Raw genomic sequence first — 20,060 nt, 5'->3', positions numbered from 1 at the left:
TGTATAACTTTATAAATATATTGGACGCATACACATTGTCGAAACCTGTTTTATCTTTGTTATTGTGGACAATCTCGTCTTTTATATTTGATTTTAAACAACAAACAGGAAATCTAACCAACTATGTACAAAATCACATCTGCCCTCCACTTTTCAACTTCCAAAGTTCGAGCTATCTTTTACCTTCCAACTTCCAATCCAAGATTTACCTTTAACATCCAACTTACAATCCAAGATTTAGTCTTATGTACTCCAAATTCCAACAGGATGTCTAACAAATGACTTCCAGTTTCCAAAATGTAAATTATATATTCACGTTCAATGTCCAGCTTTATAAATGTTCCTAAAACAACTGCAAGTATTTGTTGCGGTGTGTATTAGACAGTGGTTATATGCAGCTCAATGACCAGAAATCGTGGTCAATCATAAGTAATGATCATGATAAATGTCAAAGTTGCCTTTGAGAATGTGTTGATAATGAAATTACTATATTAAAAGTGAAATTAGTCACATTGGAGCACAGTTATGTGTTACACACAGATTACAAGGATTTGATTAGTAATGTATTCCAGATGGACCTTAACACTCGAGTTCCGTAGCAGAAAACAAAAAAAGCTATGATTGTACAGTTTCAGTACAGTATCAGTCCTGTTGCCCTCATCTGTTTTGCAAGTATTCCTATAAGTCCAGCAAGCTTTCACAATATTATAGTGTCAAACTGTAGTTGTACATTTTCAGACAGCAAATTCTACTTGCCTGTCCTGTAATACAGCTCCATTTTTGACATTATTCATCCCAGGAAACTATTTCTGCAGAAGAAATGATCCTGTGTCATACAGATGAAAGAATCTAACTTAACTTGACCAGACTGAGACACTGTAGAACTGTACCAAAGAATAAAAGAGATCGATATTGCAAAGACATGGAGAATGATCTTCCAAGTTATTGTCTGCTTTTTCAATATGTATTGAAGTGCAGAAATAATTATTCTAATACTGAATCTTGTTGTCTTTTCTTCTATGTTTTATTTTTGGCTTGTTGTCTCAGGTCGGAGTCTCCATGCCAGAGTTCTTTTCACCTGAATACAGAGGCCTCGAGATAGTGCAGGACTGTAAGGAGGGCCGTTGCTTTTTCCCTGCAGCAATGGGTGTACTGAGTGCCTGTTACGGACACAGGATCATTTCTTCTGCAGAAATAGTTTCCTGGGATGAATAATGTCAAAAATGGAGCTGTATTACAGGACAGGCAAGTAGAATTTGCTGTCTGAAAATGTACAACTACAGTTTGACACTATAATATTGTGAAAGCTTGCTGGACTTATAGGAATACTTGCAAAACAGATGAGGGCAACAGGACTGATACTGTACTGAAACTGTACAATCATAGCTTTTTTTGTTTTCTGCTACGGAACTCGAGTGTTAAGGTCCATCTGGAATACATTACTAATCAAATCCTTGTAATGTGTATGTAACACATAACTGTGCTCCAATGTGACTAATTTCACTTTTAATATAGTAATTTCATTATCAACACATTCCCATTGATGTGTGCAAAGAACCTGCTGCTGATGCGCTTCTTCACCACCACCACCACACTCAGTTTGGGCACATAGTCATGCCCCATAGACTTGACTGAGTCTATGATCTGTGAAACCTCATAGTTGACCACGCCTTGCAGCTGGCCATCTCCCACTCCATCTCGGTACACAATGATTCGTGATGGCAGGGAGTTGTTGAATTTCAGATAGTCTTTCAGTGCACCAGTTAAGGCAATCTTCAGTCCGTCCATGATTTCCTGCCCCTTGTGCTGTAGCACACACTTAGAGAACTTTCTGCTCATGCTCTGGTTGAGGCTGGCCACTAGAGCTCCAATGGACCTTTTCCCACCTATTGTGTCATGGTAGCAGTCAATGCCCACAATCATCAGTTGTTTGAGAGGGATTTCTACGCTCCAGAGCTCTCCTCCCATCTTACAAGCCATCTGTAGTGCAATCTTTGTAGCCACAGTCATAAGTGCCTGAGGTCGGCTGAGGGTACGGGACACCACACACTGGCTGGGAGTGGGACAGTCCACAAAAAGATACTTCTTGACGCTGTCGTACTTGTCTTTCCTGTTGCTGGGAAGAACCACCAGCTCTGAGGAGGGACTCCTGATGGTCTTCATACATAATCATGACAGCTCTCTGGATGCGGATACCAAGAGGACCTGAGACTTTGTTGAGGGTCTGCAGGAGGGACTGGGTTTCATTGCCGTTTCGACGAGTGTGAAACACAAGCCAATTATTCAGAGGTGGAGAGCTGATCAGAGGCACCCCACACATCTCTTTGGACAAATCAGCTGCCCTAGGGTTGTACTCATACGATCTTGGTCCCTGGAAGATCCTCTCCCCTGGCAGGACCCTGCTAGTCAGATTTAAGAGTTGCTTATCAAAGTTGAGTCCCCACTTATCCAATTCTGCCTGTGCATCAGCATTCCTTTGAATATTAGAGACAAATCTGTTAAGGCGGCCCTCCCTCTGCTCTGGGGTGAGTCTAGTGTGGGTGCTCAAGTCCTTCATGATATTGAAGTCAGCTCGCATCTTGATGTCTTGAAGGAAATGTCTGTGTCCCCTCTCTTGAAAGTGTTGTTGGGAGTATGATCCCATGCAATATCATCAATTCTGTAGGTTTTGTTGTTTTACTTGGTGAGCACTATAAGTCCAATCAACTCCTTGGCACAAATCTCAGGGAAGCGTTGATTTCCACACTGCTGCCTCAGGTTGCCCATAAAGTCAAGGACCGTCTCACTACGAAGCACTTTGTGGCTCACATCAGTACAGAGCATGATGGATGACTCATACTGCAAAATGGTGGTTGTGTAGCCTGGCCAGATTGTCAGCCTGTGCTGCGGGATGTTGAGTGGATCACTGGGGTTATAGTAGTTGCGTCCAATCTGCTGCATGTTGAGAATTCTCAAGATCCTTCTGAATATGATGGAGACTCCGACCTGAGACAACAAGCCAAAAATAAAACATAGAAGAAAAGACAACAAGATTCAGTATTAGAATAATTATTTCTGCACTTCAATACATATTGAAAAAGCAGACAATAACTTGGAAGATCATTCTCCATGTCTTTGCAATATCGATCTCTTTTATTCTTTGGTACAGTTCTACAGTGTCTCAGTCTGGTCAAGTGATATTCTTTCATCTGTATGTTCAAAACATGTATAACTTTATAAATATATTGGACGCATACACATTGATAAATGTCAAAGTTGCATTTGAGAATGTGTTGATAATGAAATTACTATATTAAAAGTGAAATTAGTCACATTGGAGCACAGTTATGTGTTACACACAGATTACAAGGATTTGATTAGTAATGTATTCCAGATGGACCTTAACACTCGAGTTCCGTAGCAGAAAACAAAAAAAGCTATGATTGTACAGTTTCAGTACAGTATCAGTCCTGTTGCCCTCATCTGTTTTGCAAGTATTCCTATAAGTCCAGCAAGCTTTCACAATATTATAGTGTCAAACTGTAGTTGTACATTTTCAGACAGCAAATTCTACTTGCCTGTCCTGTAATACAGCTCCATTTTTGACATTATTCATCCCAGGAAACTATTTCTGCAGAAGAAATGATCCTGTGTCCGTAACAGGCACTCAGTACACTCATTGCCGCAGGGAAAAAGCAACGGCCCTCCTTACAGTCCTGCACTATCTCGAGGCCTCTGTATTCAGGTGAAAAGAACTCTGGCATGGAGACTCCGACCTGAGACAACAAGCCAAAAATAAAACATAGAAGAAAAGACAACAAGATTCAGTATTAGAATAATTATTTCTGCACTTCAATACATATTGAAAAAGCAGACAATAACTTGGAAGATCATTCTCCATGTCTTTGCAATATCGATCTCTTTTATTCTTTGGTACAGTTCTACAGTGTCTCAGTCTGGTCAAGTGATATTCTTTCATCTGTATGTTCAAAACATGTATAACTTTATAAATATATTGGACGCATACACATTGTCAGAGACGGCCCTTGTTAAAGTAGTAAATGACCTCCTATTGGCCGCTGATCAGGGTAGTGTCTCTATGCTTGTGCTACTCGATCTCAGTGCAGCTTTCGACACCATTGACCATAGTATTCTCCTTCACAGACTAGAAAATGTTGTTGGAATTAGGGGAACGGCCCTCTCCTGGCTTAGGTCCTATTTGACTGATCGTTATCAGTATGTAGATCTAAATGGCGATTACTCCACATGCTCTCCAGTGGAGTTTGGTGTTCCACAGGGTTCAGTTTTAGGCCCCCTGCTTTTTTCCCTCTACATGCTTCCTCTGGGCAACATTATCCGTAAACATGGTATTAACTTTCATTGTTATGCTGACGACACACAGTTATATGTTTCATCAAAACCAGATGAGATCAAACTGCTTAATAAAGTTGAGCAATGTGTAAAGGATATACGAGACTGGATGCTAATTAACTTCCTTCTGCTAAATCCTGATAAGACAGAAGTACTAGTTATAGGATCATCTGCAGCTAGAAGCAAGATGTTAGACCACACCGTAACTCTAGATGGCCTTTCCGTTACATCTAGTGCAACAGTCAAAGACCTTGGTGTGATTCTAGATTCCAGTCTTTCATTTGAAGCTCATGTAGATAATGTCACCAGGACAGCTTTCTTTCACCTCAGAAATATTGCCAAGATAAGGAATATTTTGTCACTAAATGATGCAGAAAAATTAGTCCATGCTTTCATCACCTCTAGGTTGGACTACTGTAATGCCTTACTGTCTGGCTGTTCAACCAGGTGCATAAACAAGCTTCAGTTAGTTCAGAATGCAGCAGCGAGAGTCCTCACTCGAACCAGAAGATACGATCACATCTCGCCTATCTTATCTACACTTCATTGGCTCCCCGTGAAATTTCGCATTGATTTTAAAATACTACTTTTGACATTTAAAGCATTAAATGGTCTTGCGCCGCATTATCTAAGTGAACTGCTAGTGTCTTATGATCCACCACGCCTACTTCGCTCAAAGGATGCTGGCTGCCTGTCAGTACCTCGTATCCTAAAAACTACAGCTGGGGGCAGAGCTTTTTCTTACAAAGCCCCAAAGTTATGGAATAGCCTTCCAAATAGCGTTCGGGACTCAGACACAGTCTCAGTGTTTAAGTCTAGGCTGAAAACCTACCTATTTAGTCAAGCATTTGAGTAAATAGATCTGGGAAGGACTCATGGACGTAGAGCATTATGGTGAACTGGTATGTTTAGATGCTGTCTTCCCAACTCTCACTGAGCACTCGGGTTTGTTGATGGTGAAGTGTTTGGTTGCTCTACATCCCAGTGCGCCCTCATGTCTGTGTTTTCTTCTGAACCCACCCTTTTAGTTAGGCTGTCATAATTAGTCCTGCCGGAGTCCCTGCTGCACTACACTAAATATACATTCACCTCAAACTTTATCTGACTGTGAATACAACTAACTGCAATCTCTCCTCTTCTCTCTCTTTCCCTCTCCCTCTCTCTTTTCCCTCTTCCTGTCTCTCTGTCGAGCTACACGTCATTCCACCCTTTGCCCTCTGGACCTGTCTGACTCGTCCTGATGCCCAACTTCTGGCTGGAGATCTCGTCGCCTGGATCCACCGTTTGCCCTTTGGGATGCGTTTGGAGACTGGATTGGTCACAAGCTACTATGATGTCGGTCCCGGCCTCGGCGGACGTCGGAAGCTGTTTCTTGGAGGTCTCGACTCAACGCTCGATAGTCAAGGAATGGAACTAGTCTGCCTGCAATAACTAACTGGACTCCATATTAACTTAAAAGACTTTAACTGTTATACTGGACTGCTGCCTACACAGCATGTAATCACCCATATGAGGATGGGTTCCCTGTTGAGTCTGGTTCCTCTCAAGGTTTCTTCCTGTTGCCTTCTCAGGGAGTTGTTCCTTGCCACTGTCGCCCTCGGCTTGCTCATCAGGGACAATCACATTATTATGACTCATACACATACACTGTTCATGTACTGTTCTTTGGTTGTGTAAAGCTGCTTTGTGACAATGTCAATTGTAAAAAGCGCTCTACAAATAAAATTGAATTGAATTGAATTGAATTGTCGAAACCTGTTTTATCTTTGTTATTGTGGACAATCTCGTCTTTTATATTTGATTTTAAACAACAAACAGGAAATCTAACCAACTATGTACAAAATCACATCTGCCCTCCACTTTTCAACTTCCAAAGTTCGAGCTATCTTTTACCTTCCAACTTCCAATCCAAGATTTACCTTTAACATCCAACTTCCAATCCAAGATTTAGTCTTATGTACTCCAAATTCCAACAGGATGTCTAACAAATGACTTCCAGTTTCCAAAATGTAAATTATATATTCACGTTCAATGTCCAGCTTTATAAATGTTCCTAAAACAACTGCAAGTATTTGTTGCGGTGTGTATTAGACAGTGGTTATATGCAGCTCAATGACCAGAAATCGTGGTCAATCATAAGTAATGATCATGATAAATGTCAAAGTTGCATTTGAGAATGTGTTGATAATGAAATTACTATATTAAAAGTGAAATTAGTCACATTGGAGCACAGTTATGTGTTACACACAGATTACAAGGATTTGATTAGTAATGTATTCCAGATGGACCTTAACACTCGAGTTCCGTAGCAGAAAACAAAAAAAGCTATGATTGTACAGTTTCAGTACAGTATCAGTCCTGTTGCCCTCATCTGTTTTGCAAGTATTCCTATAAGTCCAGCAAGCTTTCACAATATTATAGTGTCAAACTGTAGTTGTACATTTTCAGACAGCAAATTCTACTTGCCTGTCCTGTAATACAGCTCCATTTTTGACATTATTCATCCCAGGAAACTATTTCTGCAGAAGAAATGATCCTGTGTCATACAGATGAAAGAATATAACTTGACCAGACTGAGACACTGTAGAACTGTACCAAAGAATAAAAGAGATCGATATTGCAAAGACATGGAGAATGATCTTCCAAGTTATTGTCTGCTTTTTCAATATGTATTGAAGTGCAGAAATAATTATTCTAATACTGAATCTTGTTGTCTTTTCTTCTATGTTTTATTTTTGGCTTGTTGTCTCAGGTCGGAGTCTCCATGCCAGAGTTCTTTTCACCTGAATACAGAGGCCTCGAGACAGTGCAGGACTGTAAGGAGGGCCGTTGCTTTTTCCCTGCAGCAATGCGTGTACTGAGTGCCTGTTACGGACACAGGATCATTTCTTCTGCAGAAATAGTTTCCTGGGATGAATAATGTCAAAAATGGAGCTGTATTACAGGACAGGCAAGTAGAATTTGCTGTCTGAAAATGTACAACTACAGTTTGACACTATAATATTGTGAAAGCTTGCTGGACTTATAGGAATACTTGCAAAACAGATGAGGGCAACAGGACTGATACTGTACTGAAACTGTACAATCATAGCTTTTTTTGTTTTCTGCTACGGAACTCGAGTGTTAAGGTCCATCTGGAATACATTACTAATCAAATCCTTGTAATGTGTATGTAACACATAACTGTGCTCCAATGTGACTAATTTCACATTTAATATAGTAATTTCATTATCAACACATTCCCATTGATGTGTGCAAAGAACCTGCTGCTGATGCGCTTCTTCACCACCACCACCACACTCAGTTTGGGCACATAGTCATGCCCCATAGACTTGATTGAGTCTATGATCTGTGAAACCTCATAGTTGACCACGCCTTGCAGCTGGCCATCTCCCACTCCATCTCGGTACACAATGATTCGTGATGGCAGGGAGTTGTTGAATTTCAGATAGTCTTTCAGTGCACCAGTTAAGGCAATCTTCAGTCCGTCCATGATTTCCTGCCCCTTGTGCTGTAGCACACACTTAGAGAACTTTCTGCTCATGCTCTGGTTGAGGCTGGCCACTAGAGCTCCAATGGACCTTTTCCCACCTATTGTGTCATGGTAGCAGTCAATGCCCACAATCATCAGTTGTTTGAGAGGGATTTCTACGCTCCAGAGCTCTCCTCCCATCTTACAAGCCATCTGTAGTGCAATCTTTGTAGCCACAGTCATAAGTGCCTGAGGTCGGCTGAGGGTACGGGACACCACACACTGGCTGGGAGTGGGACAGTCCACAAAAAGATACTTCTTGACGCTGTCGTACTTGTCTTTCCTGTTGCTGGGAAGAACCACCAGCTCTGAGGAGGGACTCCTGATGGTCTTCATACATAATCATGACAGCTCTCTGGATGCGGATACCAAGAGGACCTGAGACTTTGTTGAGGGTCTGCAGGAGGGACTGGGTTTCATTGCCGTTTCGACGAGTGTGAAACACAAGCCAATTATTCAGAGGTGGAGAGCTGATCAGAGGCACCCCACACATCTCTTTGGACAAATCAGCTGCCCTAGGGTTGTACTCATACGATCTTGGTCCCTGGAAGATCCTCTCCCCTGGCAGGACCCTGCTAGTCAGATTTAAGAGTTGCTTATCAAAGTTGAGTCCCCACTTATCCAATTCTGCCTGTGCATCAGCATTCCTTTGAATATTAGAGACAAATCTGTTAAGGCGGCCCTCCCTCTGCTCTGGGGTGAGTCTAGTGTGGGTGCTCAAGTCCTTCATGATATTGAAGTCAGCTCGCATCTTGATGTCTTGAAGGAAATGTCTGTGTCCCCTCTCTTGAAAGTGTTGTTGGGAGTATGATCCCATGCAATATCATCAATTCTGTAGGTTTTGTTGTTTTACTTGGTGAGCACTATAAGTCCAATCAACTCCTTGGCACAAATCTCAGGGAAGCGTTGATTTCCACACTGCTGCCTCAGGTTGCCCATAAAGTCAAGGACCGTCTCACTACGAAGCACTTTGTGGCTCACATCAGTACAGAGCATGATGGATGACTCATACTGCAAAATGGTGGTTGTGTAGCCTGGCCAGATTGTCAGCCTGTGCTGCGGGATGTTGAGTGGATCACTGGGGTTATAGTAGTTGCGTCCAGTCTGCTGCATGTTGAGAATTCTCAAGATCCTTCTGAATATGATGGAGACTCCGACCTGAGACAACAAGCCAAAAATAAAACATAGAAGAAAAGACAACAAGATTCAGTATTAGAATAATTATTTCTGCACTTCAATACATATTGAAAAAGCAGACAATAACTTGGAAGATCATTCTCCATGTCTTTGCAATATCGATCTCTTTTATTCTTTGGTACAGTTCTACAGTGTCTCAGTCTGGTCAAGTGATATTCTTTCATCTGTATGTTCAAAACATGTATAACTTTATAAATATATTGGACGCATACACATTGTCGAAACCTGTTTTATCTTTGTTATTGTGGACAATCTCGTCTTTTATATTTGATTTTAAACAACAAACAGGAAATCTAACCAACTATGTACAAAATCACATCTGCCCTCCACTTTTCAACTTCCAAAGTTCGAGCTATCTTTTACCTTCCAACTTCCAATCCAAGATTTACCTTTAACATCCAACTTCCAATCCAAGATTTAGTCTTATGTACTCCAAATTCCAACAGGATGTCTAACAAATGACTTCCAGTTTCCAAAATGTAAATTATATATTCACGTTCAATGTCCAGCTTTATAAATGTTCCTAAAACAACTGCAAGTATTTGTTGCGGTGTGTATTAGACAGTGGTTATATGCAGCTCAATGACCAGAAATCGTGGTCAATCATAAGTAATGATCATGATAAATGTCAAAGTTGCATTTGAGAATGTGTTGATAATGAAATTACTATATTAAAAGTGAAATTAGTCACATTGGAGCACAGTTATGTGTTACACACAGATTACAAGGATTTGATTAGTAATGTATTCCAGATGGACCTTAACACTCGAGTTCCGTAGCAGAAAACAAAAAAAGCTATGATTGTACAGTTTCAGTACAGTATCAGTCCTGTTGCCCTCATCTGTTTTGCAAGTATTCCTATAAGTCCAGCAAGCTTTCACAATATTATAGTGTCAAACTGTAGTTGTACATTTTCAGACAGCAAATTCTACTTGCCTGTCCTGTAATACAGCTCCATTTTTGACATTATTCATCCCAGGAAACTATTTCTGCAGAAGAAATGATCCTGTGTCATACAGATGAAAGAATATAACTTGACCAGACTGAGACACTGTAGAACTGTACCAAAGAATAAAAGAGATCGATATTGCAAAGACATGGAGAATGATCTTCCAAGTTATTGTCTGCTTTTTCAATATGTATTGAAGTGCAGAAATAATTATTCTAATACTGAATCTTGTTGTCTTTTCTTTTATGTTTTATTTTTGGCTTGTTGTCTCAGGTCGGAGTCTCCATGCCAGAGTTCTTTTCACCTGAATACAGAGGCCTCGAGATAGTGCAGGACTGTAAGGTGGGCCGTTGCTTTTTCCCTGCAGCAATGAGTGTACTGAGTGCCTGTTACGGACACAGGATCATTTCTTCTGCAGAAATAGTTTCCTGGGATGAATAATGTCAAAAATGGAGCTGTATTACAGGACAGGCAAGTAGAATTTGCTGTCTGAAAATGTACAACTACAGTTTGACACTATAATATTGTGAAAGCTTGCTGGACTTATAGGAATACTTGCAAAACAGATGAGGGCAACAGGACTGATACTGTACTGAAACTGTACAATCATAGCTTTTTTTGTTTTCTGCTACGGAACTCGAGTGTTAAGGTCCATCTGGAATACATTACTAATCAAATCCTTGTAATGTGTATGTAACACATAACTGTGCTCCAATGTGACTAATTTCACATTTAATATAGTAATTTCATTATCAACACATTCCCATTGATGTGTGCAAAGAACCTGCTGCTGATGCGCTTCTTCACCACCACCACCACACTCAGTTTGGGCACATAGTCATGCCCCATAGACTTGATTGAGTCTATGATCTGTGAAACCTCATAGTTGACCACGCCTTGCAGCTGGCCATCTCCCACTCCATCTCGGTACACAATGATTCGTGATGGCAGGGAGTTGTTGAATTTCAGATAGTCTTTCAGTGCACCAGTTAAGGCAATCTTCAGTCCGTCCATGATTTCCTGCCCCTTGTGCTGTAGCACACACTTAGAGAACTTTCTGCTCATGCTCTGGTTGAGGCTGGCCACTAGAGCTCCAATGGACCTTTTCCCACCTATTGTGTCATGGTAGCAGTCAATGCCCACAATCATCAGTTGTTTGAGAGGGATTTCTACGCTCCAGAGCTCTCCTCCCATCTTACAAGCCATCTGTAGTGCAATCTTTGTAGCCACAGTCATAAGTGCCTGAGGTCGGCTGAGGGTACGGGACACCACACACTGGCTGGGAGTGGGACAGTCCACAAAAAGATACTTCTTGACGCTGTCGTACTTGTCTTTCCTGTTGCTGGGAAGAACCACCAGCTCTGAGGAGGGACTCCTGATGGTCTTCATACATAATCATGACAGCTCTCTGGATGCGGATACCAAGAGGACCTGAGACTTTGTTGAGGGTCTGCAGGAGGGACTGGGTTTCATTGCCGTTTCGACGAGTGTGAAACACAAGCCAATTATTCAGAGGTGGAGAGCTGATCAGAGGCACCCCACACATCTCTTTGGACAAATCAGCTGCCCTAGGGTTGTACTCATACGATCTTGGTCCCTGGAAGATCCTCTCCCCTGGCAGGACCCTGCTAGTCAGATTTAAGAGTTGCTTATCAAAGTTGAGTCCCCACTTATCCAATTCTGCCTGTGCATCAGCATTCCTTTGAATATTAGAGACAAATCTGTTAAGGCGGCCCTCCCTCTGCTCTGGGGTGAGTCTAGTGTGGGTGCTCAAGTCCTTCATGATATTGAAGTCAGCTCGCATCTTGATGTCTTGAAGGAAATGTCTGTGTCCCCTCTCTTGAAAGTGTTGTTGGGAGTATGATCCCATGCAATATCATCAATTCTGTAGGTTTTGTTGTTTTACTTGGTGAGCACTATAAGTCCAATCAACTCCTTGGCACAAATCTCAGGGAAGCGTTGATTTCCACACTGCTGCCTCAGGTTGCCCATAAAGTCAAGGACCGTCTCACTACGAAGCACTTTGTGGCTCACATCAGTACAGAGCATGATGGATGACTCATACTGCAAAATGGTGGTTGTGTAGCCTGGCCAGATTGTCAGCCTGTGCTGCGGGATGTTGAGTGGATCACTGGGGTTATAGTAGTTGCGTCCAGTCTGCTGCATGTTGAGAATTCTCAAGATCCTTCTGAATATGATGGAGACTCCGACCTGAGACAACAAGCCAAAAATAAAACATAGAAGAAAAGACAACAAGATTCAGTATTAGAATAATTATTTCTGCACTTCAATACATATTGAAAAAGCAGACAATAACTTGGAAGATCATTCTCCATGTCTTTGCAATATCGATCTCTTTTATTCTTTGGTACAGTTCTACAGTGTCTCAGTCTGGTCAAGTGATATTCTTTCATCTGTATGTTCAAAACATGTATAACTTTATAAATATATTGGACGCATACACATTGTCGAAACCTGTTTTATCTTTGTTATTGTGGACAATCTCGTCTTTTATATTTGATTTTAAACAACAAACAGGAAATCTAACCAACTATGTACAAAATCACATCTGCCCTCCACTTTTCAACTTCCAAAGTTCGAGCTATCTTTTACCTTCCAACTTCCAATCCAAGATTTACCTTTAACATCCAACTTCCAATCCAAGATTTAGTCTTATGTACTCCAAATTCCAACAGGATGTCTAACAAATGACTTCCAGTTTCCAAAATGTAAATTATATATTCACGTTCAATGTCCAGCTTTATAAATGTTCCTAAAACAACTGCAAGTATTTGTTGCGGTGTGTATTAGACAGTGGTTATATGCAGCTCAATGACCAGAAATCGTGGTCAATCATAAGTAATGATCATGATAAATGTCAAAGTTGCCTTTGAGAATGTGTTGATAATGAAATTACTATATTAAAAGTGAAATTAGTCACATTGGAGCACAGTTATGTGTTACACACAGATTACAAGGATTTGATTAGTAATGTATTCCAGATGGACCTTAACACTCGAGTTCCGTAGCAGAAAACAAAAAAAGCTATGATTGTACAGTTTCAGTACAGTATCAGTCCTGTTGCCCTCATCTGTTTTGCAAGTATTCCTATAAGTCCAGCAAGCTTTCACAATATTATAGTGTCAAACTGTAGTTGTACATTTTCAGACAGCAAATTCTACTTGCCTGTCCTGTAATACAGCTCCATTTTTGACATTATTCATCCCAGGAAACTATTTCTGCAGAAGAAATGATCCTGTGTCATACAGATGAAAGAATATAACTTGACCAGACTGAGACACTGTAGAACTGTACCAAAGAATAAAAGAGATCGATATTGCAAAGACATGGAGAATGATCTTCCAAGTTATTGTCTGCTTTTTCAATATGTATTGAAGTGCAGAAATAATTATTCTAATACTGAATCTTGTTGTCTTTTCTTTTATGTTTTATTTTTGGCTTGTTGTCTCAGGTCGGAGTCTCCATGCCAGAGTTCTTTTCACCTGAATACAGAGGCCTCGAGATAGTGCAGGACTGTAAGGAGGGCCGTTGCTTTTTCCCTGCAGCAATGAGTGTACTGAGTGCCTGTTACGGACACAGGATCATTTCTTCTGCAGAAATAGTTTCCTGGGATGAATAATGTCAAAAATGGAGCTGTCTGAAAATGTACAACTACAGTTTGACACTATAATATTGTGAAAGCTTGCTGGACTTATAGGAATACTTGCAAAACAGATGAGGGCAACAGGACTGATACTGTACTGAAACTGTACAATCATAGCTTTTTTTGTTTTCTGCTACGGAACTCGAGTGTTAAGGTCCATCTGGAATACATTACTAATCAAATCCTTGTAATCTGTGTGTAACACATAACTGTGCTCCAATGTGACTAATTTCACTTTAATATAGTAATTTCATTATCAACACATTCCCATTGATGTGTGCAAAGAACCTGCTGCTGATGCGCTTCTTCACCACCACCACCACACTCAGTTTGGGCACATAGTCATGCCCCATAGACTTGATTGAGTCTATGATCTGTGAAACCTCATAGTTGACCACGCCTTGCAGCTGGCCATCTCCCACTCCATCTCGGTACACAATGATTCGTGATGGCAGGGAGTTGTTGAATTTCAGATAGTCTTTCAGTGCACCAGTTAAGGCAATCTTCAGTCCGTCCATGATTTCCTGCCCCTTGTGCTGTAGCACACACTTAGAGAACTTTCTGCTCATGCTCTGGTTGAGGCTGGCCACTAGAGCTCCAATGGACCTTTTCCCACCTATTGTGTCATGGTAGCAGTCAATGCCCACAATCATCAGTTGTTTGAGAGGGATTTCTACGCTCCAGAGCTCTCCTCCCATCTTACAAGCCATCTGTAGTGCAATCTTTGTAGCCACAGTCATAAGTGCCTGAGGTCGGCTGAGGGTACGGGACACCACACACTGGCTGGGAGTGGGACAGTCCACAAAAAGATACTTCTTGACGCTGTCGTACTTGTCTTTCCTGTTGCTGGGAAGAACCACCAGCTCTGAGGAGGGACTCCTGATGGTCTTCATACATAATCATGACAGCTCTCTGGATGCGGATACCAAGAGGACCTGAGACTTTGTTGAGGGTCTGCAGGAGGGACTGGGTTTCATTGCCGTTTCGACGAGTGTGAAACACAAGCCAATTATTCAGAGGTGGAGAGCTGATCAGAGGCACCCCACACATCTCTTTGGACAAATCAGCTGCCCTAGGGTTGTACTCATACGATCTTGGTCCCTGGAAGATCCTCTCCCCTGGCAGGACCCTGCTAGTCAGATTTAAGAGTTGCTTATCAAAGTTGAGTCCCCACTTATCCAATTCTGCCTGTGCATCAGCATTCCTTTGAATATTAGAGACAAATCTGTTAAGGCGGCCCTCCCTCTGCTCTGGGGTGAGTCTAGTGTGGGTGCTCAAGTCCTTCATGATATTGAAGTCAGCTCGCATCTTGATGTCTTGAAGGAAATGTCTGTGTCCCCTCTCTTGAAAGTGTTGTTGGGAGTATGATCCCATGCAATATCATCAATTCTGTAGGTTTTGTTGTTTTACTTGGTGAGCACTATAAGTCCAATCAACTCCTTGGCACAAATCTCAGGGAAGCGTTGATTTCCACACTGCTGCCTCAGGTTGCCCATAAAGTCAAGGACCGTCTCACTACGAAGCACTTTGTGGCTCACATCAGTACAGAGCATGATGGATGACTCATACTGCAAAATGGTGGTTGTGTAGCCTGGCCAGATTGTCAGCCTGTGCTGCGGGATGTTGAGTGGATCACTGGGGTTATAGTAGTTGCGTCCAATCTGCTGCATGTTGAGAATTCTCAAGATCCTTCTGAATATGATGGAGACTCCGACCTGAGACAACAAGCCAAAAATAAAACATAGAAGAAAAGACAACAAGATTCAGTATTAGAATAATTATTTCTGCACTTCAATACATATTGAAAAAGCAGACAATAACTTGGAAGATCATTCTCCATGTCTTTGCAATATCGATCTCTTTTATTCTTTGGTACAGTTCTACAGTGTCTCAGTCTGGTCAAGTGATATTCTTTCATCTGTATGTTCAAAACATGTATAACTTTATAAATATATTGGACGCATACACATTGTCGAAACCTGTTTTATCTTTGTTATTGTGGACAATCTCGTCTTTTATATTTGATTTTAAACAACAAACAGGAAATCTAACCAACTATGTACAAAATCACATCTGCCCTCCACTTTTCAACTTCCAAAGTTCGAGCTATCTTTTACCTTCCAACTTCCAATCCAAGATTTACCTTTAACATCCAACTTCCAATCCAAGATTTAGTCTTATGTACTCCAAATTCCAACAGGATGTCTAACAAATGACTTCCAGTTTCCAAAATGTAAATTATATATTCACGTTCAATGTCCAGCTTTATAAATGTTCCTAAAACAACTGCAAGTATTTGTTGCGGTGTGTATTAGACAGTGGTTATATGCAGCTCAATGACCAGAAATCGTGGTCAATCATAAGTAATGATCATGATAAATGTCAAAGTTGCCTTTGAGAATGTGTTGATAATGAAATTACTATATTAAAAGTGAAATTAGTCACATTGGAGCACAGTTATGTGTTACACACAGATTACAAGGATTTGATTAGTAATGTATTCCAGATGGACCTTAACACTCGAGTTCCGTAGCAGAAAACAAAAAAAGCTATGATTGTACAGTTTCAGTACAGTATCAGTCCTGTTGCCCTCATCTGTTTTGCAAGTATTCCTATAAGTCCAGCAAGCTTTCACAATATTATAGTGTCAAACTGTAGTTGTACATTTTCAGACAGCAAATTCTACTTGCCTGTCCTGTAATACAGCTCCATTTTTGACATTATTCATCCCAGGAAACTATTTCTGCAGAAGAAATGATCCTGTGTCATACAGATGAAAGAATTAACTTGACCAGACTAAGACAACTGTAGAACTGCTACCAAAGAATAAAAGGAGATCGATATTGCAAAGACATGGAATGATCTTCCAATTATGTCTGCTTTTCAATATGTATTGAAGTGCAGAAATAATTATTCTAATACTGAATCTGTTGTCTTTTCTTTTTTATGTTTTATTTTTGGCTGTTTGTCTCAGGTCGGAGTCTCCCATGCCAGAGTTCTTTTCACCTGAATACGAGCCTCGAGATAGTGCAGGACTGTAAGGGGGCCGTGCTTTTTCCCTGCAGCAATGAGTGTACTGAGTGCCTGTTACGGACACCGGATCATTCTTCTGCAAATAGTTTCCTGGGATTGAATATGTCAAAGAATAGGATGCTGTCTGAAAATGTACCACTACAGTTTGACACTATATATTGTGAAAGCTTGCTGGACTTATAGGAATACTTGCAAACAGATGGGGCAACAGGACTGATACTGTACGAAACTGTACAATCATAGCTTTTTTTGTTTTCTGCTACGGAACTCGAGTGTTAAGGTCCATCTGGAATACATACTAATCAAATCCTTGTAATGTGTATGTAACACATAACTGTGCTCCAATGTGACTAATTTCACATTTAATATAGTAATTTCATTATCAACACATTCCCATTGATGTGTGCAAAGAACCTGCTGCTGATGCGCTTCTTCACCACCACCACCACACTCAGTTTGGGCACATAGTCATGCCCCATAGACTTGATTGAGTCTATGATCTGTGAAACCTCATAGTTGACCACGCCTTGCAGCTGGCCATCTCCCACTCCATCTCGGTACACAATGATTCGTGATGGCAGGGAGTTGTTGAATTTCAGATAGTCTTTCAGTGCACCAGTTAAGGCAATCTTCAGGTCCGTCCATGATTTCCTGCCCTTGTGCTGTAGCACACACTTAGAGAACTTTCTGCTCATGCTCTGGTTGAGGCTGGCCACTAGAGCTCCAATGGACCTTTTCCCACCTATTGTGTCATGGTAGCAGTCAATGCCCACAATCATCAGTTGTTTGAGAGGGATTTCTACGCTCCAGAGCTCTCCTCCCATCTTACAAGCCATCTGTAGTGCAATCTTTGTAGCCACAGTCATAAGTGCCTGAGGTCGGCTGAGGGTACGGGACACCACACACTGGCCTGGGAGTGGGACAGTCCACAAAAAGATACTTCTTGACGCTGTCGTACTTGTCTTTCCTGTTGCTGGGAAGAACCACAGCTCTGAGGAGGGACTCCTGATGGTCTTCCTACATATCATGACAGCTCTCTGGATGCGGATACCAAGAGGACCTGAGACTTTGTTGAGGGTCTGCAGGAGGGACTGGGTTTCATTGCCGTTTCGACGAGTGGTGAAACACAAGCCAATTATTCAGAGGTGGAGAGCTGATCAGAGGCACCCCACACATCTCTTGGAACAAATCAGCTGCCCTAGGGTTGTACTCATACGATCTTGGTCCCTGGAAAGATCCTCTCCCCTGGCAGGACCCTGCTAGTCAGATTTAAGAGTTGCTTATCAAGTTGAGTCCCCACTTATCCAATCCTGCCTGTGCATCAGCATTCCTTTGAATATTAGAGACAAATCTGTTAAAGGCGGCCCTCCCTCTGCTCTGGGGTGAGTCTAGTGTGGGTGCTCAAGTCCTTCATGATATTGAAGTCAGCTCGCATCTTGATGTCTTGAAGGAAATGTCTGTGTCCCCTCTCTTGAAAGGTTGTTGGGAGTTGATCCATGCAATATCATCAATTCTGTGGTTTGTTGTTTTTACTTGGTGAGCCCTTAAGTCCAATCAACTCCTTGGCACAAATCTCAGGAAGTTGATTTCCACACTGCTGCCTCAGGTTGCCCATAAAGTCAAGGACCGTCTCACTACGAAGCACTTGTGGCTCACATCAGTACAGAGCATGATGGATGACTCATACTGCAAAATGGTGGTTGTGTAGCCTGGCCAGATTGTCAGCTGTGCTGCGGGATGTTGAGTGGATCACTGGGGTTATAGTAGTTGCGTCCAGTCTGCTGCATGTTGAGAATTCTCAAGATCCTTCTGAATAGATGGAGACTCCGACCTGAGACAACACAAGCCAAAAATAAAACATAGAAGAAAAGACAACAAGATTCAGTATTAGAATAATATTTCTGCACTTCATACTATTGAAAAAGCAGACAATAACTGGAAGATTCATTCTCCATGTCTTGCAAATGATTAGATTCTTTGATTGCAGTTCTACAGGTGTAGTCTCGGTAAAGTATCTTTTATCTGTATGTTTCAAAACATGTATAACTTTATAAATATTGGACGTACAACATTGGAAACGTTTTATCTTTGTTATTGTGGAAATTCGTCTTTTATTATTGATTTTAAAAAAAACAGGAAATCTAACCAACTATGTAAAAATCACATATGTCACAATAAAATTTAAAATTCCAACCAGTTGAGTACACTTCCAATGACAGATCCAATAAGAGTTACTTAACATCCACCTTCCAATCAAGATTTAGTATTAGTACTCCACAAAAAAAGGATGGTAAAAAACAAGTAATAAAATGTAATTAGGAAAAGTTAAATGTCAGCTTTATAAATGTTCCTAAAAAACAAACTGAAGTATTTGTTGGGGTGTGTATTAGACAGTGGTAGATGTCAGCTCTAAATGACCAGAAAGAGGTGGAGACATAAGTAAGATCATGATTTATCATAATGTCAAGTTGCCTTTCGAGAATGTGTTGATAATGAAAATAACTATATTCAAAGTGAAATTAGTCACATTGGAGCACAGTTATGTGTTTACACACAGATACAGGCATTGTGATTAGTAATGGATGGCCAGATGGACCTTAACACGAGATTCCGTAGCAGAAAACAAAAAAAGTAGATGTACAGTTTCAGTACAGTATAGTCCTGTGTGCCTCATTGTTTTGCAAGTATTCCTAAGCAGCAAGTCTTAACAACTATTTATAGTTGTCAAACTGTAGTTGTACTTTTCAGACAGCATAATTTACTTGCCTCTGTCCGTATTACACGCTCCATTTTTGACATTTTCATGCCAGGAAACTATGTCTGCAGAAGAAATGATCTGTGTCCGTAACAGGCACTCAGTACACATTGCCTCGGGAGAAAAGGCAAGGCCCTTCCTTACGTCCGCACTCTCTCGAGGCCTCTGTATTAGGTGAAAAGCACGGCCTGGAGCCGCCGACCCTTAGAAACAAGCCAAAAATAAAACATACTAAGAATAGACAACAAGCTTCAGTCTTAGAATCATTATTCTGCCTTCAATACATATTGACCAACGCATCAACCAACTTGGAATCTCATTTCCTGTCTTTGTCTATCGCTCCCTTTCTTCTTGGTACAGTTCTACGGTCTCAGTTGGTCCGTATATTCTTTCCTTGTATGCACGGATCATTCCTGAAGAATAGTTTCCGGGGGAATATGTCCAAAAAGGAGCGTATTACAGGACAGGCAAGTGATTGCTGTCTGAAATTGTACAATACAGTGACACTAAATCTGTGAGCTTGTGTACTTATAGGAATACTGCAAAAAGAGAGTGCAACAGGACTGATACCGTACTGAAA

At 41.1% G+C, this 20,060-nt stretch overlaps 5 pseudogenes; all 5 read right to left on the bottom strand.

Moving 5' to 3' along the window:
• Window positions 1-1,506: 1,506 nt before the first annotated feature.
• On the bottom strand, window positions 1,507-3,659 carry LOC113151616 (annotated as a pseudogene).
• LOC113151615 lies at window positions 3,606-9,477 on the bottom strand (annotated as a pseudogene).
• A 1,283-nt stretch (window positions 9,478-10,760) lies between these two features.
• LOC113151614 lies at window positions 10,761-12,676 on the bottom strand (annotated as a pseudogene).
• Window positions 12,677-13,928: 1,252 nt separating this feature from the next.
• Window positions 13,929-15,844, bottom strand: LOC113151613 (annotated as a pseudogene).
• Window positions 15,845-17,087: 1,243 nt separating this feature from the next.
• LOC113151620 lies at window positions 17,088-18,556 on the bottom strand (annotated as a pseudogene).
• Between the last annotated feature and the right edge of the window lie 1,504 nt (window positions 18,557-20,060).

The sequence above is a fragment of the Anabas testudineus genome, unplaced genomic scaffold (genome assembly GCF_900324465.2).
Source record: "Anabas testudineus unplaced genomic scaffold, fAnaTes1.2 Contig99arrow_ctg1, whole genome shotgun sequence".
In the NCBI taxonomy this organism is placed as follows: Eukaryota; Metazoa; Chordata; class Actinopteri; order Anabantiformes; family Anabantidae; genus Anabas; species Anabas testudineus.
This window is presented reverse-complemented; position numbering and strand designations above follow the sequence as displayed.